Source organism: Hyla sarda, chromosome 4, assembly GCF_029499605.1.
Source record: "Hyla sarda isolate aHylSar1 chromosome 4, aHylSar1.hap1, whole genome shotgun sequence".
NCBI classification, from domain to species: Eukaryota; Metazoa; Chordata; class Amphibia; order Anura; family Hylidae; genus Hyla; species Hyla sarda.
In genome coordinates, this window is record NC_079192.1 from 374,204,637 (window position 1) to 374,232,493 (window position 27,857).

The 27,857-nt window shown below is 41.0% G+C and overlaps 1 long non-coding RNA gene across 1 annotated transcript; it reads left to right on the forward strand.

The window, feature by feature from the left end:
• The first annotated feature begins 3,044 nt into the window (after positions 1–3,044).
• On the forward strand, positions 3,045–24,789 carry LOC130267300 (uncharacterized). Its single transcript, XR_008843133.1, has 4 exons — positions 3,045–3,094; positions 18,836–18,896; positions 21,655–21,754; positions 22,963–24,789. It is a non-coding gene; the product is annotated as an uncharacterized LOC130267300 (long non-coding RNA).
• Positions 24,790–27,857: the final 3,068 nt, after the last annotated feature.

Genomic DNA, 27,857 nt, shown 5'->3' on the forward strand with positions numbered 1-27,857 from the left:
ACTGAACTTACCTCTCTAAGAACTCTTGAGTGCAATCCATCTGGCCCTGGAGATTTGCTTACATTTATATTACTTAACTTACCTTGTACTTTAGTTTTGTTTAAACAATGTAATGTAGATAATTTTTGTTGAATTTCCATTACTACCTCTGTACTTGTTTTTTTTTTTTTTTTTTAAAGGGAGGATTGTATAATAAAGTGCCCCCCCGTAGCGTAGCTTTTTTAGCACACCATAAAGTAATGTCAGAAACTAGACCATTATCATCAATTTGAAATTTTTTTTTACCATTTCTACAATATCTGATTAATACTTTTCATTATGAAGTATGAATTCATTAAGGCACCAAATTGATTCTTATGAAAGAGGTGCTTGTTCTTTTATTGAGATTGTTATGGGACTGTGATCGCTCCAGGTTATTGTCCCTATGCTGGTGGATTCTAATAAATGTAAGTTGAACTTTTCTATCAAAAATTAAACTATTCTTGAATAGTACCATTACCCTAGATGTTGAGCTCTCCATGGGTCAAGTAATGTGTATGAATTTAATGTATTCACATATGGTGTTTGTTCTATTTCATGTTTTAGAGTAGTGAAATCTATAGATGGCCATTGGACCTTGTTAAAATCACCCACCATAATTAGTACCCCTTTTCGAGCAGGGTCACTTGTTTTCAATATTTTTTTCAGAAAGCTGTGTTGTTTGGTATTTGGGCTACAGATTGACGTTATAGTGTATTGCATATTATTAATTAAACAAACCAATATTACATAACGGCCTTCACTGTCAATAATTTGATGTTGAACATTAATCACTACTGTATCATGAAACAAAATGGAGACTCCGCCTTTTTTGCCCACAGCCTGCGACGAGATAGTAGTGTAAAATTCTACCTTCAATCTGTGCAGGTCACCTTGGTTTAGATGAGTTTCCTGTATACAACAGATGTCTGGTTGTGGCAGATGTACCGCTTTAGTCAGTAGAGATCTTTTATAGGGCGAATTCAGCACCTTTACATTAAGAGAAGTTATTTTAAGAACCATATTGATATCTAATAATAATTTGTTCAATTAGGCTGTAGGTTTCAAAAGTGAGAGTCTCCTTGATGAATAGTTACTCTTATTCCAAATTGCTACAACTAGCATATACTCCCTGACAGGTACTTGTCTAACCTGTCTGATGCATTTGTGTATCCCTTGGTGGTCCTGAAATAAAATAAATAACATCTTTAAATGAGCAGAAGAAAACATCAACATCTCACTTTTGCTTTAATATAGTACTCTCAACATATTTCACTTTATTCTTAAGACCTATCAGTGTAGGCCAATTGAAAAAAAAAATTAGAATAAAGAAGATAAAAGAAAGACAAAAAAAAAAGCCTAAACATTTTATGGCTATAATACTTTTACGCCCTATTTGGGGCTGCTTGGGGGAATTCCCCATATCTAAGACATTGGCCATACCGGCATCATGGTTGGTAAAAAGATTAAAAAATAAAAAATCGTATATCACTTAATTTTATCTTATAAGCCTTACTACAGGGTAAATTTCACTTTCTTCATTCCCTGTTAGCTGGCAAATATATGGAATAGAATAGACTTTGCTCCATGTATAGACTATTGAGTCATTTTAAGAGTTATTCTTCCTATTCTTCCCATATTTAACTGTGGACCATTCAGTCGAGATAAATAAAGATCAGTCTTCTTTCGGGGGCCCAAGCTCCTTCTGGGGGAGGGATAGTCCCCAGGAATAACAGAAATCCATTCATTCCTGTGGGGAACGTGCTGCACAGTTCTTCCCTTTGTATGAAGTAACCACCCAAACTGGGAAACCCCATTTATATAGTATATTGTGTGAACACAGGAGTCGGGTCCATTGCGAAAATTCTTTACGTTTAGCCATAGTGGCTGCAGTCAAATCTGCATATATGTGCAGATTTTTAAATTTTTCTGGCATCTGTGGGGGATTTATGGACACAGCAATTATCGTATCCTTGGTATTAAAGAATGCATGCGCAACATAACATTGCTTGGGAGACTAGCAGGAGAACCCCATGCTTTTGGCAGACGGTGAATTCTATCCACTGTCATATCTAGTATAGTGAAGTCTGTGAAAAATTCCGTCATAAATGGTAGTATCTAATCTTGTCACACCAACTCTGGAATACCCCTTACTCAAAGGTTATTCCTTCTTGAGCGGTCTTCCATATCTGTAAGTTTGTTTTTAAGGAAGACCAATTCCTCCTTTAAGCTTTCCACATTTACTGCAAGATTATTGTGGGCTAGAGTTTATTCTTCCACTTTATGTTCTATTTGTGCTGTACGTACGCTAGTTTTTCATAATGCAGAGATGGACTTCAATGGAGATGCCGGCTTAGAGAGGCGCAGGTCACAGGACAATCAAGGTAAGTAAAAGCAAGGGTAGTTTATTCTCCCAACATGCAACGTGTTTCACTGCAGCAGCAGCTTCATCAGGCAGGACCTGATGAAGCTGCTGCAGTGAAACGCGCTGCATGTTGGGAGAATAAACTTCCCGTGCTTTTACTTACCTTGATTGTCCTGTGACCTGCGCCTCTCTAAGCCAGCATCTCCATTGAAGTCCATCTCAGCATTGCTCTTTGTCTAGCCGGCTGGCTGCGGACACTACATGCGCTCACCATTGTTGTGTATGTGGGTACACAACACTACCAGGTGAGCGACCGCCCTATTACTTACTGTCACCTCACAGTTCACTCTTTTATTACACCATGGAGCGCTGTGCCTTTTGTCTTTTTTAGTTTTTCATAATGACAGTGCCTCTTTAAGATTAAGTAAAAGAGAAACTGTAGTTGTAAAATTCCAGTTTATTGACAAGTTCAAAACAACAATATACTACTATAGACTATACTATACCGAATGCCACACCACAAAACAGAGATTATCATTGATAAGGACTACATATATTAAAGGGGTTATGGTTTTTCCATGTAAGACATTACTGCAGCTTGTAAACACCCATTTCCTGTAAGGTTTGTCCTTGTACTTAAGACACGTCTCTGCCTTCTTCTCCAGCACATACCAGAGCTGCACAGAACAACCTCCAGCCTTGAATACTCAGGTAGTGTTGACTCTATTTAATATACTGTGCTACAGTCCTCACTTTTTACCTTTTTGTTTGTTTTTGTTTGACTTTTAGCTTTGCATTTGTACAGCATTTGCATTTAATGCAGTTTTTATAATATTGTAGAGGTGATCAGTCTGTAACCACAGTTCTTAATGTAAATATTTGGGCAATACTGTAATTATTGACATATTTGTGACTTTTCAAATGTTTTTGATAATTATTTTACAGTTTGTTGCATATTTTTGTATTCTTTGCGCCAGCTTTTATGCAGAATATGGGTTTTAAAGTTTTGCCCCATTTTGCAGTATGCATGCAAACTACCTTAGCTGTTATGTAATTTTTGCTTTAGGCTAAACGTTTCTATAATGCAAAGACTCATATGGCTAGCAGTGCTTAAAAGAGAGCTTATAGTTGCAATTATGAGAAAAAAAATCTCCTTGGAAGTGTAAGGGTATATTGAAAACTGGCAGATTTGTTGCACTTTTCGCACATGTCCTGTTCATAGAAAGGTGTTTGCAGAAATCTCTGCACACGTTGCGAAAATTTCTGAAGCAAATGTGACACAAGTGCAGGGACGCCTGCTCCGAAGCTTTGCAATGAAGCCCAATATAGCTAGTTCAGTCTGCAAGTTACACTGCATATACTTCATTTTCCTTTTATCAAAAAACTCTGGGGGCTTGGTTAAACATATTTTTTATTTTTTTAAATTCAATATAAAATGAACAAAAAAGCAAATGCCAACAAATGCTTAGTAACAGTGTTGATTGAATTGACCATGTTGCACAATGATTAGAGAATAAAAATAATATTTTGGCAAATTTCCTTACTGCTGTGGGTGTGTTAAAATATTAAGGTTTTTAACTGCAAATAAGGACAACAGGATTAGATTTAAGAACATAAGTCTCAGGCTTTTCCTTATACATATCCTGTATTTCTGATCTATTTCTGGCTTAATTGCAATTAAAAACCTGAACGTGTGAACACACTCTTAATCCTAATCTGCTCAATTGGATTTGAAATACATTATTAGTCACGGCATGAATACAGATTGATTGCTCCTCTGTTCACTTTCTAGCTGCTGATTCAATTTACTAGATGTAAATGTATTTCTACAATCCTGGCTTCTATGTAACGCTTGTAATTGTTGAATTACAAGTTTTCACATGTCCTTTCCACTCCAAGAAATTCATAAATTAATATATAAATGTCTAAGTATATAACACAGAAGCAAGATTGCACCCAACATTACACACTGTTGAGACCCCCATATGCATTAGTGAAAAGTCACCCGACTCTGCCGATTTTGAAACCCTGCCGATTTTGGTAGAACGGGACAACTCTCTTATATGTGTGCACTCTGGCATTGGCTTACCTCCTCTCCCCCCATTCCGAACACAAGAACACACAAGCTGAACATTTATGTGTATGGGGTGAACAGGAGAGAGAGAGAGAGAGAGAGAGCTATCAGTCAATCCAATGGCTATTGAATATGTATGGGCACCTTTAGAGGATTTCTAAGGGTCATAAATCCATAGGGGTTAAGCTGCCAGTGAAATAAAATGAATAGACTAAGATAAGAAAAAGAAAAAGTCAAATTAACTCATTAGCTGGCCATACAGGTAAGACAGTCATGTCATGTAATGTACTCTTGTTTGGCCAATAAATCTCTCCCTATCCCCCAATAAATATTCAGGTGTTGAAGTGTTCTTTCTAAGTAAAAAAAAGGATTAGTCAGTCTAAATGAAACATGCCTGATCTCTCTCTCCCACACCAGTTTCCATCAGGGGAGAGTTGGGAGGCTGCCATTCACATCATAGGCTAAGCTGGTCCGTTCTTTGTTTGATGTAGTATGAAAACTCTTTAATGTGAAAAATCTTTAAAACTACAGGTTGAAGCTCTAAGAGGGTTTCACGTTTATAATGGTTATTATTATTTATGGTTTTAAATATTTGAACTTGGCATCAACTTACTAACTTCAGGAACCATCTCCTGCTTTGATAACAAAAAGGGGTGTTATCCAGCATACTTAAAAAAAAAAAAAAGAATTTAAAGTGGCACAGTTCTGGTCTTCTTTGAGGGAGCGCTTACCAGTAGTAAACAGTTGTTACCATTCCTACCCTGGTTACTGCCCATGGGATCCTGTTTTTGTGTTTAGTAGAGATGAGCGAATCGAATCTGATTAATCCAAATTTGTTATGAATTTCAGGGAAAATGTGATTCGCAACGAATGCGAATATCGCCGTGATTCTATCGCGCAAATTGCATCATTAAACTCCATTTAGTGCAGTCCAGGCTCCAGGGCATCTAAAATGGCGGATCCACATGTGAGGACATGGGGCAAGGAATCCTCGGAAGGCGGGAACAAGGGTAGGTGGGATGACCCTGAAACACATGCAGGATGCAGCCTATCAGCAGCCAGTCACCCCTGTGGTGTCACAGCCCTATTTAATCGGCAGCCATATTGCGGCCAGTCACTTCATCCTTTCACTGCAGAGAGAAAAGCATTTTCCAGCAGTGATTCACCTCATAGTAAAGTCAGTGTTCTGTTGCACAGAGGGACAGAGAGCAGTGTGGGGGAGATTTATCAAATCCTGTGCAAAGGAAATGTTGCCCTGTTGCCCATAGCAACCAATCAGCTAGCTTCTTTTATTTTTAACAAGGCCTCTGCAAAATGAAAGAAGCAATCTGATTGGTTGCTATGGGCAACTGGGCAACTTTCCCTCTGGACAGGTTTTGATATATCTCCCCCTGTGTCTTTCACAGAAAAGCATTTTTACTGCAGCGATTTACCTTCCAGTCACTGTATACAGCATTCTATTACAGAGAGTAGTGTGTTGCACAGAAGAACAGCAGCAATTCAGCTCAAGCACAAATTCTGCCTAGAAGCACTAACAGGGAAGGGAGGTAGATTGAGAGAGAAAGTGCAATTTTGGGTGTAGTACAAAGCGACTGTTTGCTGCAGCACTGGTGTCTGATGCTGGTGTTGTGCACAAATACTTTTTTAAGCATACTATAGTGCATATTCCTATCCTCATAAGTGCATACCACATGCATACATCTAAGTGGTGTTCTATTTTGTACCTGTTAAACTCTAAAGGGCCTAGATACTGTGAAAGGCCAGCCAAAAGTACTCACCCACTGGTGTTGTACTCAAGTACTTTTTATAAGCGTACTGTAGCACATTTTTCTCCCCTCATAAGTGCATACCACATACCTACATCTAAATGGTGTACTATTTTGCACTTGTTAAACTCTCAAGGAACTAGATGCTGTGAAAGTCCAGCCAAAAGTACACACCTGCTGCTGTTCTAGACAAATACTGTTAAGCGTAGTGGAGCACATTCTACTGCCTTCACAAGTGCATACCACATACGTACATCTAAGTGTTGTACAATTTTGTTCCTGATAAAGTCTTAAAGGCCTAGTTACTGTAAAAGGCCAGCCAAAAGTACATACCTGCTGCTGTTCTAGACAAATACTGTTTTAAGCGTAGTGAAGCGCATTGTACTTCCCTCATATACGCACTAAGTATGTCAGGCATAGAAGTGCCAGGACATACACAGAGGAGGGGCAGAGGCCTAAACTCATCAGGCGCAGGCAGAGGTCGAAGCAGACTAGAGGCGAGTGGCAGCAGGAGTTGCAGCGAGAGGCCTGATCTCCCGGTATCAGCTAGCGGTCCCGACCAGCAACCCATCTGCTGTCATCGATTGGTTAACACGGTCATCCACTTAATCACAAGTGACATCTGATCTGGCCCGGGAGCAGTCCCTGTCCTCCCATTGCCTCTGTCCTATGCTGTTCCCTCCCCTACAGAAGTATCTTATGCTCTGGGTTCAGCGCCACTATTCAGTGAGGACGATCTACTAGAGGACAGTCAGCAGCTGCTGCCCAGCCAAGAAGTGGAGAAGACATCTGCCGCTTCCTCCGCTAGGCGGGCAAGTAGTGTTCAGGGTGCTGAAGCAGACACTGTTCAGGAACCTGAAAAGGAAATCAGTGAGGTGCAGACACTTGTTGATGATGATGAAGCCGATCGCAATTGGGAGCCGGGTGCAGAAGCGGCTTCACCATCATCAGAAGAAGAGGGTTGCAGGTTGCCCGTGAGGCAGCAACTGAGCTAGTGAGGTGGTAGCATGGTTGGCAGTCAGCATGGTGGCAGAAGTAGAAAGTCTGGAGCCAAACGTGCCCGGGGGAGACCACCTGCTTCATGGCAGCTTACCTTCCCGGGAGGTAGTGGAACCGGGGTTCCTGGAGAGGCAAGGCTCCACCACCTCAGCTGAAGGGAGCTGTGTGTCATCCCCTCCTTCTGTCACTTCAGATGTTTCTGCTCCTCCTACTTTGAATCAGTCATTCTGCCAGCAATCCATCGGTGAAGCCATGTCCAAGAGACAACAGTATGCACCCACTCATCCAACAGCGCAGAAGCTGAATGTGCTCCTGTCCAAGTTGCTGGTGCTGCAGTCCCTCCACCTCCAGGCTGTCTCATTCTGCTACCATATGTTCTACTCATGTTGCCTCCACCTCCAGGCTGTGTCATTCAGCCACTATGTGGTCTCCTCATGCTGCCGCCAATTTCAGGCTGTGTCATCCAGCCACTATATGTTCTCCTCATGCTGCCACCAACTCCAGGCTGTGCCATTCAGCCACTATATGTTCCTTTTTCATGCTGCCACCACCTCCACACTGTGTCATTCAGCCACTATATAGTCTCCTCATGCTTCTGCCACCTCTAGGCTGTGTCATTCAGCCATTATATGGTCTCCTCTTGCTGCCGCCAACTCCAGGCTTTGCCATTCAGCCACTACATGGTCTCCTCATGCTGCCGCAAACTCCAGGCTGTGTCATTCAGCCACTATATGGTGCCCTCATGCTGCCACAAACTCCAGGCTGTGTCATTCAGCCATTATATGGCCTTCTCATGCTGCCGTTAACTCCAGGCTGTGTCATTAAGCCACTATATGGTCTCCTCATACTGCCGCCACCTCCACGCTGTGTCATTCAGCCACTATATGGTCTCCTCATACTGCTGCCACCTCAACGCTGTGTCATTAAGTCACTATATGGTCTCCTCATGCTTCCGTCACCTACAGGCTGTGTCATTCAGCCACTATATGGTGTCCTCTTGCTGCCACCAACTCCAGGCTGTGCCATTCAGCCACTATATGGTCTCCTCTTGCTGCCACAAACTCCAGGCTGTGTCATTTAGCCACTATATGGTCTCCTCATGATACCGCAAACTTCAGGCTGTGCCATTCAGCCACTATATGGTCTCCTCATGATTCCGCCACCTCCAGGCTGTGTCATTCAGCCACTATATGGTCTCCTCATGCTGCTGTGACATTACCTAAAAAATGTTATATTATCACTAGCTATTATAAATCTTCAATTTAAATTTGAAAATTAATCTTTTAATCTTAGGGATTGTGAAGCCTTATGGTCTCCTCATACTGCTGGGACATTACCTAAACATTTTTATAGTAGCACTAGCTACCATAAATCTTCAATTTAAATATGAAAATTAATCTTTTAGGGTACGTTCACACGTACACAGATTTGATGCGCAGGATTTGATGCACAGGATTTTCTGCTGCAGATTTCAATGTAAACTCAAAGACTGAGCAAAGCTTCTAATCGGCAGTTACAAATCCTGCGCATCAAAACTGTTCATCCTGTATGTGTGAACGTACCCTTAAGCTTAGGGATTGTGAGGCCCTATGGTCTCCTTATGCTTTTGGGACATTACCTAAACATTTTTATGGTAGCACTAGCTACCAAAAATCTTCAATTTAAATCTGAAAATTCATTTAATCTTAGGGATTGTGAGGCCCTATAGTATCTTCATGCTGCCACCAACTCCAGGCTGTGTCATTCAGCCATTATATGGTCTCCTCTTGCTGCTGCCAATTCGAGACTGTGTAATTCTGCCAGATTATGGTCTCCTCATGCTGCTGCCATTTCTAGACTCTGTCATGCTGCCGCCATCTGACTCCTTGTTAGATTGGGTTTCGTGATCATTAGTTCAAAGTAAACGCCGGGACATTAAAGGGGTATTCCAGGAAAAAACTTTTCTTTATATATATATATATATATATATATATATATATATATATATATATATATATCAACTGGCTCCAGAAAGTTATACAGATTTGTAAATTACTTATATTAAAAAATCTTAATCCTTTCAGTACTTATGACCTTCGTAAGTTAAGGTTGTTCTTTTCTGTCTAAGTCCTCTCTGATGACACCTGTCTCGGGAAACGCCCAGTTTAGAAGCAAATCCCCATAGAAAACCTCTTCTAAACTGGGCGTTTACCGAGACAGGTGTCATCAGAGAGGACTTAGACAGAAAAGAACAACCTTAACTTCAGAAGTTAATTTTTTAATAGAAGTCATTTAAAAAAGTTTTTCCTTGGAATACCCCTTTAAACTTGGGAATCTAATATAAATCTTACATTTTTATTGGAAAAAAAATCGATGTAATCTTTTCAAGACTGAGGCCCTATGGTCGTCGAAGTCATATTACCACTTGAATTATCACACAAATCCAATTAAACGGTTGGCGCAATAACAATGAACCATAACTGATTAAATGAAACATTCGCACTTTCACAGTCAGGGTGGGGCTGAGAGGCAGGGGCTGGAACAAGTGGTATCTCGCCTGGTGGAGGACCGCTAGCTCAATGCTCACCAGAATGGGTAATCAAAAAATTTAAATAAAATCAAATTAAATGAAATAAAAATTACATAAAAAATCTGCCACATCCAGATGCTCTGTGGCAGTGATTCTAATAGTGATGCCTGTAATCTGCATGTCAAACTGAATAACAGTATAATTTCACTAACACAGCACACTCCCTATGCGTGTTAGGACAAGGCAAAGTGTTCTACACCCCTATTGAGCCTCTCTTTAGGCCAGAAATAGCTGTTTTTAATAGCGATTCGCTGCAAATTAATTTGGACTGAACCACATTTTTTCGAATCAGCCAAATCGAGATTTTCAAAAATTCCCTCATCTCTAGTGTTTAGCATGATGCAATAAACAAAAGGCAGTTTTGGGGTTAGTGCAACTTTTATTTCTCTGGTTTACTGGATTGCACTGGTATACTGTGCACTGCTTTATTTGATCTCCCAGAATCTTAGTGCCGATTTACTCTATGTCTTTTTGCTTCAAAAAGTGGTGTTGGCCACCCGCCTAATAAATTAAGTGTAGATGCCTGCCTGCCTATCACCTTTAGTACATATCACCCTTGTGGTGTTGGAGAGGTGTCTGCTAATATACCCTGTAGTACCCTATGTATTATTATGCTTTAGGACTAGAACAGAACTTTTACAAAAGCCCTGACCATCTGATATGAGTTGTGCGCACACACCATTAGTGTTGGGCGTGAATATTCGCATTACAAATTTTTATTGCGAATATTGCAAATTTGTGAATACGCAAATATTGCGAATATATTTGCTATATATTCAAAAGGCGAATATTCATTTTTCCGCATATGTGAATATGCGCATATTCCTTCTTTTCACTTGTGGGTCAATTAGAATGATGCAAATACACTTGTCAGAGGTTATCAACAACATCCCCAGCAACCAATAGTAAAGTTGCCAACCCCCTCACGGTTTTCTTCCTCAAATACGCAAATATGCAAATATTCACATATGCAAATATTCGTATATGCGAATTTAACGAACACGTGAAATTCGCAAATATTCGTCTATATATTCGCGAAATATCACAAATTCGAATATGGGCAATGCCGCTCATCACTACACACCATGCTGTTACCTACTAATCTAAGGCCAAGTTCACATAACAGTATTTGGGTCAATATTTTACATCTGTATTTGTAAACCAAAGCTAGGAGTGAGTCAGAAAGAGAAAAAGTTAAAATATTTCTATTTAATTTTGTCTTTGTACAGGCTCCACTTATGCAAAATACTGACAAGAAAAGTAAAAATAGGGGTGTGAAAGTGGCCTCAGGATGTGTTTCCATTTTCACTTTTGGTCATGTGGTTTTCAAAACCATATCCAAGTCTTGCTTCTATACAGATCCTCTATTTATGATCAATTCCAGCATTTGGATTCAAAAACTGCTTGAGATTATCAAATGAATGGTGAATGTCCAGTACATGGAATGTTACGTATATGATGATTCAAGGGTAGACTATGAAGATTGACAAAAGGATATGGGACTCAAGGAGTGGGAGGAAGAATTGAAAGGCCTAGAGGCCTAGTCAATGTAAGCTTTTAAGTAGGCTATCTATTTCGAGATATTGAAATATACAGTGTTGAATGTCATATGAAGTGAAAGAATGCCTCTTCCATTGTAAACTTGTTTTGCTTAGAATGCAATGGATGCATTGCACTGTACCTTATATTATATTTAAGCGCCCTAAATAAACAAGACTTATAAAAAGTGATAAAACAATACAAAAATATAGGACCCGCTCAGTGGAGTTTTCTGTATAAGTGTTTGTTTAAGACACAAAACGCTAACACAGTAATGACTGGAGATAAACTACAGCATTGTTCAAGAACCTCAACCACTTCCTTATCCGGTATAACCTTCCAGATAAAAATGTCCCTCACATACAAATATCATGGATAAACATTAACTGTAGCAAAGTTCAGTACAGTTTTAAAGGTGGACACAATAAATAAATGTGATCTAAAATGTTGACAGGACCCAAGGACAATCTAATTCGCAAGGGGCTCAATCCTGTTCATCCTGGAGATAAGCAACTGCTAAAACCAAAAGTACATTTGTATAGTAGGACTGGGGGAGATAGTTATTAGTCAAAATGGATATATTGCTTTTTGTTGAATGCTTCTCAGCTGCCAGTCATTTCTCCAGATTCCCCCATGCTCAAGAAGCATTTCAGAGTCACAGTCCTAAGCCTTATAGCCCTTACCAACATTGAACTTGGGCCAGTCAATAACCCTGGGCATGCTTGTCCTCAGTGCACAGAGCCCTGCTTGTCCTTAGTGCACAGAGCCCTGCTTGTCCTCAGTGTACAGAGCCCTGCTTGTCCTCAGTGACCAGAGCCCTGCTTCTCCTCAGTGTACAGAGCCCTGCTTATCCTCAGTGTGAAAATTCAACACCAACAACAAAAGCGTCAGCAACAAAGATGTATGAAACATTACAAAAGTTTATTTATTGAGAATAAAAAAATGCATCATAGCAATTAAAAAGCACAGTGTACACAGCTGGAAGAAAAGGCAGAAACATACAGGCTCAAGGTAAGGGGTATGTAAATGCAAAGAACACTGACAAACGTTGCATAAACAAGGGACTCACATGAAAAGATGCAGACCATGCAATAAAGTTCAATATTTGAGTACAAATGCAACAGTGGTCAGAAAGAATTGCAGAAGTATATTACTACAACCGAGCCATGTAGTTACCTGCACCTACCCCAACGCACGTTTCACGCCAATGCGCTTCGTCAGGGGGCGTGGCTATTCCTGGATACAGGTATTCTATTTATATGGTGGACCAACCTATCCCTAACTAGTGACCATGAAAGACATACAAATGCACCAATCATTATCTACCGCCTAGAGGAAGTGGTAATATGCAAAGCCGTACCTAGTTCAAAGGGATGAAAAACTAGCGCCATAATGGTGCTGCGCGATCCCGGAAGTGACTGCAGCCATGTGATCGTATCGGTCACATGACGGGAGACACGCCCGTGTGATGACGTGGAGGTAAACAAAGTCCTGTGTGTCAATAATGAGCGCCGGGAGGATGGAAGCAAAACATAGCGGGAGGCGCATGCGCATGTGTGTTCAGACCGAACTTAGACAAAGTGAAGAGTGCAAATAGTGCTGAAGTGGAACATGCAGTGCAGGTGAAAAAACAGTGAACAACAGGTGCGCCATGCAAAATATTAAATATTGACAAGTTAATACCTACCTGAGGTGATTGCTGTGTAAAAAAAATTAATTATAATGTGTGTAGCCAATGACTGGATGTGACTAGATAACGTGTATGTCAGTCGAATGTGAGTGAGGAAAGTGAACGTGGTGTAAGGATAATGTGAATGTAATATAGACTATGTGTGACTATGTGAAGGTGAGATAAGTGCCATAAGTGAACGTGGTGTACGGATAATGTGAGTGTAATATAGACTATGTGTGGCTATGTGAAGGTGAGATAAGTGCCATGTGTTAATGTGAATATAACATCACACAGCGTAGTGGACAAGTAATAGACTGTGGTATTAAACCACATCAATAGTGGATAAATAGCAGACAATTCATTATTGAAATATAAATATATTAAAAAAATATATATATATAAAAAATTCTATATATATATAAAAGAATATGTAGATGAATTATTCTATGAAGAAACTAATGTACACACATATATATATAAAAATAATATTAAAATCTGTAAGGGTGCATAAAGAATCAATGCATCTAGACACATACAAAAAAGTGCAAATGCAGATAGTGGATGCCGCCTAGGCGCAAATAATACATGGCTCGGTTGCTGATTAGTAAACATATTGGCGGCAAGAAGATATGGGGTGCATTATACAATGAATAGTCCAGTGGGAAATGGTGCCCATCCAGCAAGGAACTCTAGAAATAAAGAGAATGAGAGACAAAAGAGAAAGGAAATAAAAATTAAAATAAGATAATTAAAAACCCTATAAAACCAGAAATAAACGACTGGGAGCAGACCAAAAATACAGAATACACGTGTGATGGTTATATGAAGGGGGCATAACTAATATAGTCATTGAGTCCGACAGGTTGCATGGTTTTAAGTTTCACAATCCATCTGATTTCCCGTTGTGCCAACAATTTTCTCCACTCACCTCCTCTGGGACTAATGAAGATCCTATCTATTCCTCTGAACCTGAATCCTGTGGGATCACTGTTATGGTGTGTCTTGAAGTGTCTGGGAATGACGGTAAGACTGGATAAATCCTCTTGATTACTGGCGGCTGCAATGCCTAGAACATGTTCCCTAATACGTCTTCGGAACTCTCTCGTGGTCATGCCAATGTAAATAAGTCCACAGGGACATGTTGCATGGTAGATAACTCCGACAGTGTTACATGTGATATTATGTGTAATCCTGAAGTTCTGTTCGCCACTAGAGTCAAGAAAATGGGTATCATCAGCCACATTTTTACATGCCACACATTTGCCACATGATTTACAGCCCCAACGTGGGCCCTTGTTGTCCGGTATCACTGTCATAGAGGGTCCTGTATAGTGGCTATGTACCAGATTATCTCGAAGATTCATAGATCTTCTATATGTGACAGATGGATACTTCTGGATATACAATTTGAGGATAGGGTCCACCGTCAGTAGATCCCAGTATTTACCCAATGCATTTCTCACTTCATTAGATTGTGTATGGAATGTGGTGATGAACCTCACCTGATCATCCTTGTTGTTCTTGGGTCGAGTTTGGAGTAGCGTGTTCCGGTTAGCAGCTTTGGCTCTGAAATAGGCTCTCCGGATAGCATGTTCTTCATAGCCACGGTCACGGAATCTTTGACTTAATTCTCTTGCTCTTTTCTCAAACGACTCTTCAGTCGAATAAATGCGACGTATGCGTAGGAATTGACCAATAGGGATACTCTGAATGAGTTTCCTAGGATGGGAGGAATTGGCATGAAGAAGTGAGTTAGTGGCCGTACTTTTCCTGTATAGATCCGACTGTATGACCCCACTATCATCTACCTTAAATGTAACATCTAGGAAGTCCATGTTTGTCCGTCCGTACTTGAAAGTAAGTTTGATGTTCTGATCATTTCTATTGAGATCTTCCATAAATAGGTTCAGTTCTTCCACCGTACCTTTCCATATGAAGATGATATCGTCTATAAATCTTGCCCAGTATTGGACCCTGTCAACAGAGAGGTGAGTGTCAGTCTGAAAAATGGAGCGTTCCCAAGCGCCTAGAAACAGATTAGCATAAGAGGGCGCACAAGCCGCCTCCATTGCTGTGCCTTGCGTTTGCAAGTAAAAGGAGTGTTTAAACAAGAAGAAATTGTGGGTCAAGGCGAACTGTAATAATTCAACAATGAACTCACCAACTCCAGCTTCTGTATCAGACATCCTAAAGAAGAGTTTTACTGCATTGATACCATCCGTATGTCGAATAGATGTATAAAGCGATTCGACGTTGCATGTAACAATTAACATGTCATCCTCAAGATGGATGTCCTGCATCCTGCAGAGGACATCAGTGGTGTCCTTTAGATATGATGGTAATGTTTCGACCATATCTCGTAGGACAGAGTCTATAAGTTTACAGATAGGCTCACAGAAATTGTTCCTACATGATACGATTGGTCGGCCGGGTGGAGACGTCGGATGTTTATGCACCTTGGGCAGGAGATATAGTGTTGCCACTGTGGGATATTCAATCGTAAGTTGTCCCATCTGTTGATGTGTGATGGTTCCTCTTGAGACAGCATGTAGGAGGATCTCTTTTAGTTCAGCCTGAAATTTAATAGTTGGATTAAATGTTAATTTCTTATAACAGGCAGTATCTCGCAGTTGTCTCAGGGCTTCTTTTTCATAAAGGTGGGTGGGCCAAATGACCACATTCCCACCTTTATCTGATGGTTTGATGACGACATCCTTCATTTTTTGTAACTCACTGATCGCTTTACGTTGGTTTATGGTACAGTTCTGACGAGTGTGCTCGGTGTTAATACCTTCAATTTCTTTTGATACCAACTGAACAAACAGATCAATATTGGAAACGAGTGAAAGAGGAGGACACTTACGTGATTTTGGTGTGAGAGTTTTGGGAAACCATTCAGGAGGTGTGTCTTGTTGTTCATCTGCCAATTCCTCGAGGGCTTGAAGTGCAATATATTCATCTCTTGTTGAACAAATTGTTGCAGAGGATTGATTATGAAAGATCTTCTTGAATACTAACTTTCGTGCAAAGAGATGTAGATCTTTAATGGTATCAAACTGATTAATTCTAGAAGTGGGAACAAAGGTGAGACCTAGATTTAGAACATTTAGCTGGGCAGGTGTTAAAACCCTATCTGAAAGGTTAATTACCTTAAAGTTTTGGCGTTGAGCATCAGTGGTATTAGCTCTGTCATTACGTCTGCGGCTAGGTGGACCATTTTTCTGATCCTTCTTCCTTTTGTAGGAGTGGTGTCTCGAGTTCCTTGTAGACATAGATGAGGCATCGGATTCCGCATCGGCTGACGTCATTGAGGATATGGACTGAGACCTCGAACGCATCGCCGAGCTTGAAAACTTCCATTTATAGATTCTATTATTCAAAAAGTCTTGTGTGTCTCTTTGAAATTTCTTTGTCTTTTGTGCCTGTATCTGTTTCTCCCAGATTTTATGGGCCTCATCCATCTCCTTCTTAAAAGACTCAATCTCTGGCTCACTCAGCGCATCATATAATTGTTTAGTTGCAATCTCAATATCACATGTAATTTGATCAAGAGTCCTGCTTGTCCTCAGTGACCAGAGCCCTGCTTGTCCTCAGTGTATGGAGCCCTGCTTGTCCTCAGTGACCAGAGCCCTGCTTGTCCTCAGTGACCAGAGCCCTGCTTGTCCTCAGTGACCAGAGCCCTGCTTGTCCTCAGTGACCAGAGCCCTGCTTGTCCTCAGTGTACAGAGCCCTGCTTGTCCTCAGTGCACAGAGCTCTGCTTGTCCTCAGTGTATGGAGCCCTGCTTGTCCTCAGTGACCAGAGCCCTGCTTGCCCTCAGTGACCAGAGCCCTGCTTGTCCTCAGTGACCAGAGCCCTGCTTGTCCTCAGTGACCAGAGCCCTGCTTGTCCTCAGTGTACAGAGCCCTGCTTGTCCTCAGTGCACAGAGCTCTGCTTGTCCTCAGTGTACGGAGCCCTGCTTGTCCTCAGTGATCAGAGCCCTGCTTGTCCTCAGTGTACAGAGCCCTGCTTGTCCTCAATGTACAGAGCCCTGCTTGTCCTCACTGCACAGAGCCCAGCTTGTCCTCAGTATACAGAGCCCTGCTTGTACTCAGTATACAGAGCCCTCCTTGTCCTCAGTGTACAGAGCCCTGCTTGTCCACTCACACTTCCTGTATTTGGTCTCCTCACACAGACAATAGCTGCTGGGAAAAAATATTGAATTTTTTTTAGCCAATGTATATTACAAATATTCATATAATGTTATTTTCTACATTATATAAAACGTTTTGCTAATAACAGTTGCACTCTAAAAATATATGGGAAAACCTATTGTACAATATCACAGTGCTTGGCCAACTATACATGCTCATCAGCCAGCTACCTCTCTTGATTCCTCCCTAGACATACCTGCTGGATCTACCCCTATATTACACCAAATTGTATTATCCCACTCCTATTATGGGCACTGGTTTTGTTGCAAAATGGGCACCACACAGTGCCATGCCATTCAAGTTAGTACCCACTTGAATCAGGTGACTGTGAAGTGGGCTTATACAGTCTGATCAAAATGTAGATAACTATGTAAAGTGAATGGTTTAAAATGTCCTGAGAAGCATTCGATGCAACATGTGAATGTGCAGCCATGTCTTTCTTTCTATGTCTCTGGTACATTTGTATTAGGATTATCACAGATAGTTCTTATATTTCACATTTAACTAACAATTGGCTAATATAATATAGAATCAGCAGAAATTGGGTCATTTGCAGTCTAAACTGACTCATGGAGGAGAATTTTAGCACTTTCCTTCTGTTTATCTAATTTTAGCCACTGTTGACATGGCTTCCATTATTGATTTTTAAATGGATTTCAAGGAATCCTGATAGATCCCATTGATTTTAGCTGGCCATATACATTAGATTAATGTTGGCCCAACACATCGATTTTGGTGGGAATTGCTGACTCTCTAATGTGACAGATTTCAACATGCCCTATCATTTGGTCCCCAGGGGAGATAGGGTGCTCCCAGAGAACATAAACATATTTGTGGGGTGGTACAGAAATATAAGGTCCCTTAGAGTTCAACTGAGGTTCAAGCTTGCAAACTATTATTACACTAAGATTTTTTTGGCTAGTGTGTTGATAGAATTTGTTTATTGTCTACTTTGCTGGCCATATAACACAGCTGTCAACCTAAAGCTCATTCGACCGAAAGCTATAGCTCCACCCCCCCCTCCCATACACGTGCTTGCTTGGCTCGGACAAGCATTCACATGTTTAATTAGGATTACCTCTTTGTACAAAAGGATTGGGCAGTTAAAATCCAACTTGCCAGATCCTTAGCATCTCTGATATCTGCAGTTTGGAGGAGGTTCGGCTGATCTCTCATAGACAATAGATGGATGACCATTTCTGCCGAATTTGGCTGACACCCAATGTGCTGACACTCTAATGTGCATGGACAGCTTAATATGGAAATATGGAGGAATTCAAAGGACAAAAAGTGGCATAAAAGAAGTAAGATGAGGCAGTAAATTAAACTATACAAATCCAAAGCCATAACCTCTTTTAGTTGAACAGTTATCGATGGATTGGTAGTATAGCTGAGATCTTCTGCACAAAAGAGAGCTAAATAGCAGAAAGTGGACCTCTCAGCCTGTGGGCATCATTGAGTCCCCTATAGTTCCACCCATGAGTTACATGATGATAAAGTATGCAAATAATGTTTTCAGATGGTTTACTATAAAAATGTAAAGTTATGTCATAACCGGTTTCTCACTTGGTGATTTGTGACGTGTACCTTCCTATGACAACACAGCTTATTATGTGTTTTTATACTTTGTCATTTTGCAGCATTGAGGTTGTAGAAAATTATAAAAAATGTCTCAAACAGCTACAACTGGGATACAAATTCGTAAGTACAAGCAATGTTACTTTTTTATTAACAGTTTCTATATATTTATTAATTCTGTGCCGAAATGAGAAGTGGGTACAAAAGACAGAAAGAGGTGCAAATTTTTCCATTGAAGTGAGTCGGTTCTACTTTATTGTGGCTTAAAATACGGACCATAATGAGATCAACCAAAATGATCATTCATCAGGTGAAAATAAAACATAGAAACATAGAATGTGTTGGCAGATAAGAACCATTTGGTCCATCTATTCAGCCCAATATTCTGAATTCTATCACAGTCCCTGGCCCTATCTTATATGTAGGATAGCCTTATGCCTATCCCATGCAAGCTTAAAGTCTCATTCTCAGAAACTTATCCCCTATCCAAAGAATAAGGGGATAAGTTTTAGATCACAGGGGGGGTCCGTGGGCTGCCCCCCCCCCCCCCCCGGGATCTCCTGTTTGGAGCCCCTGTGTGCTAGCCCAGGAGCACGTCATGATCCCCGCCCGAAACTGAGGCCTCCACGCCCCCTCCATATAGTTCTATGGTAGAGCGGAAGATTGCCGAACGGCTCTTCCATAGAACTACATGGAGGGGGCGTGGCGGCCTCCGCTTCGGGCTGGTCGTGACGCGCTCCTGTGTTATCGCACGGGGGCTCCAAACAGGAGATCGAGGGGGGCTCCAGCGTTTGGACCCCCTGTGATCTAAAACTTATCCCCTATCCTTTGGATAGGGGATAAGTTTCTGAGCATGAGACTTATCCTTTAAACTCCTTCCCTGTATTTGCAGCTGCCACCACTATAGGAAGGCTTCAACTGCTCTCTTAGTAAAGTAATACTTCCAGAAATTACTACATAATCCTTTGCCCCTCTCTTTTAAAAAATATGTCCACCTTGTGGTAGTTTTTTCAATCTCTTCTCCTACTTTACCTTGTTGATTTCCTTTATGTATTCAAACATTTTTATCATATTCCCTCTGTCTCATCTATCTTCCTATACATATTAAGGTATTTTACCCTTTCCTGGTAAGTTTTATTCTGTAACCCATAACAAATGAACAATCGTGTTAAAGGGGTACTCCGGTGGAAAACTTTTTTTCTTTAAAATCAACTGGTGCCAGAAAGTTTAACAGATTTTTAAATTATAATTATAACTATTAAAAATCTTAATCCTTCCAGTACTTATTAGCTGCTGAATACTACAGAGGAAATGATTTTCTTTTTGGAACACAGAGCTCTCTGCTGACATCATGAGCACAGTGCTCTCTGCTGACATCTATGTTCATTTTGGGAACTGTCCAGAGCAGCATATGTTTGCTATGCAGATTTTCTCCTACTCTGGACAGTTCTTAAAATGGACAGAGATGTCAGCAGAGAGCACTGTGTTCCAAAAAGAAAATAATTTCCTCTGTAGTATTCCGCAGCTAATAAGTATTGCAAGGATTAAGATTTTTTAATAGAAGTAATTTACAAATCTGTTTAACTTTCTGGCACCAGTTGATTTAAAAAAAATAAAAAATAAAGTTTTCCACTGGAGTACCCCTTTAAGCCTACTGACTATTATCGTCCAAAATAAAGTGAGAAATAATTGTAATATAAATATTGGTGGTGAAGTCAACTTAAAGCCTAACTCTGATGATGCTCCGACAGAAGGATATCTGTCATGACCAACGGAGTGGACAGGGAGAGTGAGCCCTAAGCTGTCGTTCAACCATCAACCTACTTTAATCTAATGTGTACGGTCATCTTAAAGAGGAGACCTTTGGCCTAACCCCAAATGAGATATTAGGTATCATTATTAACTAGTTTAGGGTACCCTGATGACAGATCTTTTTATAGTTTCTTGATATACCCTTCTGTTTCTGAGATATGTTGGTTTACATTGAGTCTGCCAATTTATGGAATCTTTCAGATTGGTGTGAATATAATTTTAGTAATGGGAGTGAATATCAGGTGATGGGCAGGATTATACAGTCAGGAGGTGTGTATTAGGCAATCCCTGAATTGTCAGACAAACTATAAACTCGCATATTTTGGGAGAAAGTAACAAGAAACTTTAAAAAGGTGTGTGATCAGGGTTTCCTAAGCTTTCTAATGACAATAGAAACTCAATTTTTGAGGTTGGCCACTGGTCTTCTTTAAGTGCTCAATTTCCCTGCAGCGCCACCAGCAGAGAAATGTAGCATTACACAGTTCCCACTAAAATCTATGGGTTATTCATATTATAGGAAATGTCCTTCTGAGTGAGACCATTCTCCACTCTGGCCTATGAGAGGAGGACCTTGAACTGAGGATGCCATATTTTCACTCAGAATTCACTAATTTGGTATTTGAAAATGGGTTTTTGAAACTGAAAAACAACTATCTTATAAAACAAAAGAAGCAAGGATCCACCTGTACATCTGCTATCTAAAGGCCCTCCATGGTGTGTTTATTGGCCGAACGGGCCAATATTTGACCTGTATAAAAGCCAAAGTGATCAGCTGAGAAACAAGAAAAGTCTTGTTGATCGGCTGATTCTGTTTTTTTTAAGCCAAAAAAGCCATCATTAGTTGGCAGCATATCGCCTCGTGTACAGAGCTGATGTGCTGCCATCTTTGAAAGAAATAAAATGCCAAGAATTATCCACTAAAGGTTGGACAAGCGAAGGGCTGATATCAGGCAGATGTAATGAAATGTTTATGCTGGTGGACTCTTTAAAAATAATACATGATGTTATGTTTTAGTGCTGAAATTTCACTGTTACTCTTGTATCAACTAATATTCATTTATCATTTTAGTAACTGAAAAAATAACCAACATTTTGACTAAAAAGGCAAATGATGGAAAAGCCCCAGTATCCGATAATGGTGGAAACAAAAACCTGAAAAGTCACAAACGGTTAGTGCCTTAGCTGTTGGGCTCAGGTTACATGGCAGGTTTGGCTGCGGAACACATCACATGGCCAAAGATCACAGTATCGTGCTGCCTACATTGTAAAACATTGCAACTAATTAAATTGAATAGCTGTGTTGTGGCACATAAATTGCCACAACCGCCACCTGACAGTAATCCATCCACATTCACTTTCATTACCTGCAACACTACCATGCAACACTGTAATCATTGGCCTAACTTTACATATAGCCTGAACCTTAAAAAAACACTCTTACATTTTTTATGTGCAACCAATGGAACACTATGCCCAAATGTCATAAATGGCGGGTTCTTTGGGGTCTGGGAGATGTAATACCAATCGATTGACAAAATAAACAGACAGAAGCACTCAGAACTGCTCAGTTCTCCACAAAGAGTAGTACCAGGAGACTTTCTATAAATATGTGCATGGTATGTTCTGCTGTCTGAGGATATCTGAGCATTGCTAAATGAAAATAAGTGGGCAAGCACTCAGCTGAGCTCTTCAGATATGTCCAGAAAGAGAGAAAAAAAAGTAACAGAGAAGAGCAGCATGTGCCGTTACCCAGTGTTATATTAGAAATGTAACCAACAGTGACATGATCACCTTTAGATATTGTGCCTAGAGGATAACACCGAGGGATGCCTTGAAAAAAAAGTAGTATTCCTCGGTGGGGAGCTATCAGCATCAGTCTGTACCTGTGCTGGATCAGTAGTAGAATAATAGGAGCATGATCCTCTTGAAGTAGAAGCAAAAGATAATGCTTTGTCAACTCCCCCCCCCCCCACACACATACACATAGATTAATAGTAACCAAATGCCAGAGAAGAAAATAATAAAGAACAACAGCTTTATTGCCAATACAGTTGAACAACATGTTTCGAGGGGATGGCATTCCTCTTCATCATGTCCTGTCAGCTGAGCTCTTCTGTCAATTTGTTTTGATGATTGGTAAGGGCCTCAGCACACAGACCCCCACTCATAAAGAAGAGGATTCATTATGAGGTGACAGAAGTTTTTTTCAAACAATACTTGAAAAAAATTGTTAATTGTTGATACTTGACAACGATAGTTGTCAGATAACAACTTTCACTGGTTACTAGTTAGTACTTATAATTGTATGTGATATAAAAACATAAAACAGGACACCAAAGAATGCAAACTTATCTGTATTTTTTTCCTCTGTTTTCAGGTAGTCAAGACAAAGATCCTGATGCTGCTGTTTCAATGCTGTAGCAAGAACAGCACATCTATATATAACCTGGACATCTTCTTTTAAAGTAGCCACTGGCAGAAATAATTGTAATATAAATATTGGTGGTGAAGTCAACTTAAAGCCTAACTCTGATGATACTCCGACAGCAGGATATCTGTCATGACCAACGGAGTGGACAGGGAGAGTGAGCCCTAAGCTGTCCCTAATAACACTCTCCCTGCCTAATTGCCCATCCCCCCTAAACGGCGGATCGACAACCATTGTGCTGGTCCCTAACTGCGCTAAAGTGCAGTGGGCGTAAAAATAAATAATAATATACATAGTCTGTCAAAGGCCAGAAACATAACGGGAAAATTACCAAACAACCAGATATACCAGACTGAATATAAACATACAAACAGGGCAGAATATATTGTACTAACAAACATTCAGAAACTGGAATCCATAAAAACAGCAGACGTGAATAAATGAACAAAACAAGATATGGAATAAGTATACAAAGAAACCAGAATATGCAGGGGATGAACAGAAGAACGGAATGTTAAAACACTACACAGGTCAGGAAACATTGGACACTGTTCCCACTGGATAACAATCAAACTAAACTCCCCACTCCAACATGGAGGGACATTAATAATAAAGCCAAATAGACTTCTAGCCAGGCGGCACACTCCACCTGAGTGATCAGGATACTGGCCTAGAAGGAAACAGAAATATAAAACACAGAGCACAGCACTGAGAAACGGATGAGTCAGAACAGACTCCAGGATACCAAACAGGAATTAAAACATACAGAGCATGGGTAATCAAGCAAGAATCACAGTAAGAACAGACTAAGCAGAACGGACATACATATGAAAAACTGACAGTGTGCTTGGTTTTTAGTACTTCTAAAATCTATATCAAACAGTAATAAACCATGGTTAAAACTCAGATGAATACTAAGACAGACAAAAGCAAGGCGCATAATAAAACAGTCATGGTCAAAGTAAGAACTATGCACAAATAACCAGCACAAAGTTCAGGAAAGCACATGTTTAAATAGCCCCATCCGAGTTCCCATAGGGTCAGAGCATTAACTATTCCCTATCCAGGGGGAATAGCACAGAAAACTGATAATGCATACAATGTCTGAACAGTGCCTAAACTGAAAAACGCAAAAACACAAAAGCAGACATTACAATATCTGTTTAAATCTCCCAGCAACTTCATAGCCGAGACTTGCCCAAGACATGGAACTTCTGGCAAATCTGTATCCTTATTGATGTAGTCTCAAGCAAAAGTCTCGGACTACAAAGTTGTCTGGAGATTTTAAACAGATATCCTGCCTCTAGAGCATCATTTGAGTTATAACCTTATCAGAATGAAAAATATTATGATCTTTTTATACCTAGGCCAGTAATCATGACAAGGGGGCATCCTCTAAGCCTAGAGAAAAGAATGTTTCACCATCACAGACAGGGATTCTTTACTGTGAGAGCAGTGAGACTATGGAACTCACTTCCCCACTGATGTTGTAAAGTCTGACTCAATAAACAAGTTCAAGGGGGGGCCTGGATGTTTTTCTGGAAAAATATCATATTACAGGTTATGGATACTAGATTCATGGGGATAGAACATTAATTCAGGTATTTATTCTGATTGCCGCATATGAGTCGGGAAGGAATTTTCCTTTCTCTGGATCAAAAGAAAATCTTTAATTTTGTTTTTTAACTTTATAAAGTACGGTATGTAACTATGTATTATTGGTAAAACCAATAAATGTACAATTACAATAAGGAAAATGTATAAATAAAATTTTTAACCAATACTGATATTTTTGATTGTCTATTCTGTAAATGAAGGCTTACAAGGCAGTCTATTTTTATAACTAAAAATGCATGTAAAACTTCTACAGAAATTTGATATCTTTTTTTTTTTTTCAGACCATATGGGGTACATTTATAAAAAGCTGAATCTTAGAGCAATTTTTTAAGATTGTTTTACAATATTTAGTATGAAGTAAATGCTGAAGTACAATAACTAAAGTAACAGAAAAAGGATAGTTAAAGGAATAGGGTAGTGAAAGATGACTTATCCCCTATCCAAAGGATAGGAGATAAGTTATAGATTGCAGAGGTTGGAACGCTGGGAACCCCCGTGATTTCCTGAACAGGGCCCTGGCAGTCAGCCGGAAGAAGACATGCCGACCCCGCATGGAGTGGCAGCCGACACGCCCCCTCCATGTATCCTATAGAGATACATGGAGGGGGGCGTGCCGGCCACGACTTCCTGCGGGGGTTGGAACAGCCGCTTCTGGCAGACTGCAAGGGCCCCGTTTCAGGAGATCACAGGGGGTCCCGGTCGATACCCCCCGCGATCTATAGCTTATCCCCCTATGCTTTGGATATGGAATAAGTTATTTTTACTGCACTACTCCTTTACAATGTGGTGAAAACCCCAGAGTGAGCATACAGTCATGCTCTACATTAAAAGGGGCATGAGAAAAGTGCTGGTACATAACATATAAAAGGTGGCTTTCAAGCATGTTAGTGTCCATAGTTGAAAATGCTAAATGCTCCCAATAAACCTTGCGAATTTCTACATGCACATACTTCACATATTTTTCACATGTTTTGTGCATAGGGTAGAATAGGGGTTAGTTGTGTTTCTTTTTATATCCCTGATGATCTCAAAATGCTTAGCAAGTCATTTTCAATATTTCTGGTGATGACATCAATATTTCTGGTCCTGACATCGCATTATTATCACTGCAGCCAATAAAAACATATGTCAAGTATATGTTAAAGGGGTACTCCGCCCGCAGGACATCTATCTTATCCCCCTATCCAAAGTATAGGGGATAAGATGTCAGATCGCGGGGGTCCCACCACTGGGGACCCCTGGATCTCGGCTGCTGCACCCCGCTTTCATTACTGCACAGAGCAAAATTCACACTGTGCGTAATGACAGGCGATACAGGGGCCGGAACATTGTGACGTTACGGCTCCACCCCCCTCGTGACGCCACGGCATGCTCCCTCACTACAAGTCTATGGGAGGGGGCATCAACAATAACAGTATTGGCCATGAAAAATTATAAAAATTATAGCTGGGCTCTATATATATAATGTATGATTTATTATAAAATAATATTGGGCATTTATGTGCACAATTTTCTATGCTTCATCCCTCCAAAAAGTGTATAAATGGGACCCAATGTGATCTTTAAACGGGGTTTCTAAGATCTTGTAGGTTTTAAGCCCTCTCTCCCTTTATATCTTATAGTAATTTGCTGTTTCAAGTTTACTGTACTTGCATTTGTGTTATATATATTTGAAACCCCTTATAATATGTACAGCCCTCTGGAACTAAGGGCACTCCCCCCAAAAAAACTATTATAATAATGAAAGACATCACTGTTGTAGTCAGTATCCCCACAGATGGCATAAAGTAGAAGGTCCTATTAAAGTGCAGAGGTGGCAATGCATGCATAAACTTTCTCTATCGAAGGCTACAAAGTTCCTATAAGTGCTTTTAAACAGTGTTGTGTAGCAGGATTTATCCTGTGAAGCCATGTCTGCATTCTAAAAGTAACACATCTTCCTGGTTCTTAATATAATGTTGGGGTAATGGTCCCAACCAAAGATATGACTATGTTTGTTTACAGGAAGTCCTGTGCCTAACCTTTGTTTTAAATTCGTCAAACACCTGTGGGGTGTTAAAGCCAGGCCCGGACTGGCCTACCAGGATACTGGGATTCTATCGCGGTGGGCCGCTGGGCCTGGGGCCGCTTTGGGGCCGGATTAATGTAGGGGCTCGAGGCCCCTACATGAAAATAGGACCAGTGGGGCTGCACAGGCGGCCCGCATAGGCCGCCTGCAGGACGGCTCTATAACTAGGCGGACCAAGGGCCCCGGTTAGGGGCGGCAAGGTCCGCAGTCCGGGGGGGTGCGGAAAATTTGCTGCCCGCTCCGGTCTGTGTTCGCCCTTTGTCTGCCACCCTGTCCACTCTGTCTGTCCGTAGCTCTGGGAGCACAGGGGAGTCACGTGCGACGTCACGTGCAGCATCATTCCCCCTGCGTCTTCACGCCGTAAAGCTGGGAGCCCAGCACTGCTGCTGAGCGCCGGACGGATCTGCGTGTGATTAAGGTAAGACTGAGGAGAGGGGGGGTGTAGATATGTATTATTGATGGGGGGGAGGCTGGGGGGGACGAACAAGGAGGAAGGGGTGTATAATTTTGATTGATGGGGGAGGCTGGGGGGTTAGGACCAAGGATGAGGAGGAGGGGGGTTAGGACCAAGGATGAGGGGGGTATATATTTATGTTTGATGGGGGAGGCTGGGGGGGTTAGGACCAAGGATGAGGGTGGTGCATATTTATGATTGATGGGGGGGGAGGGCTGGGGGGGTTAGGACCAAGGATGAGGGAGGTGTATATTTATGATTGATGGGGGGGAGGCTGGGGGGTTAGGACCAAGGATGAAGGGGGGTTGTTATATTTATGATTAATGGGGGGGAGGCTGGGGGGTTAGTACCAAGGATGAGGGGGGGGGGTATATTTATGATTGATGGGGGGAGGCTGGGGTGTTAGGACCAAGGATGAGGAGGGGGGGTGTATATTTATGATTGATTGGGGGGGTTGGGGGGTTAGGACCAAGGATGAGGGGGGTGTATATTTATGATTGATGGGGGAGGCTGGGGGGGATGGGACCAAGGATGAGGAGGGGGGGGTGTATATTTATGATTGATGGGGGAAGCTGGGGGGTTAGGACCAAGGATGGGGGGTGTATATTTATGATTGATGGGGGGAGGCTGGGGGGTTAGGACCAAGGATGAGGAGGGGGGGGGGGGTGTATATTTATGATTGATGGGGGAGGCTGGGGGGTTAGG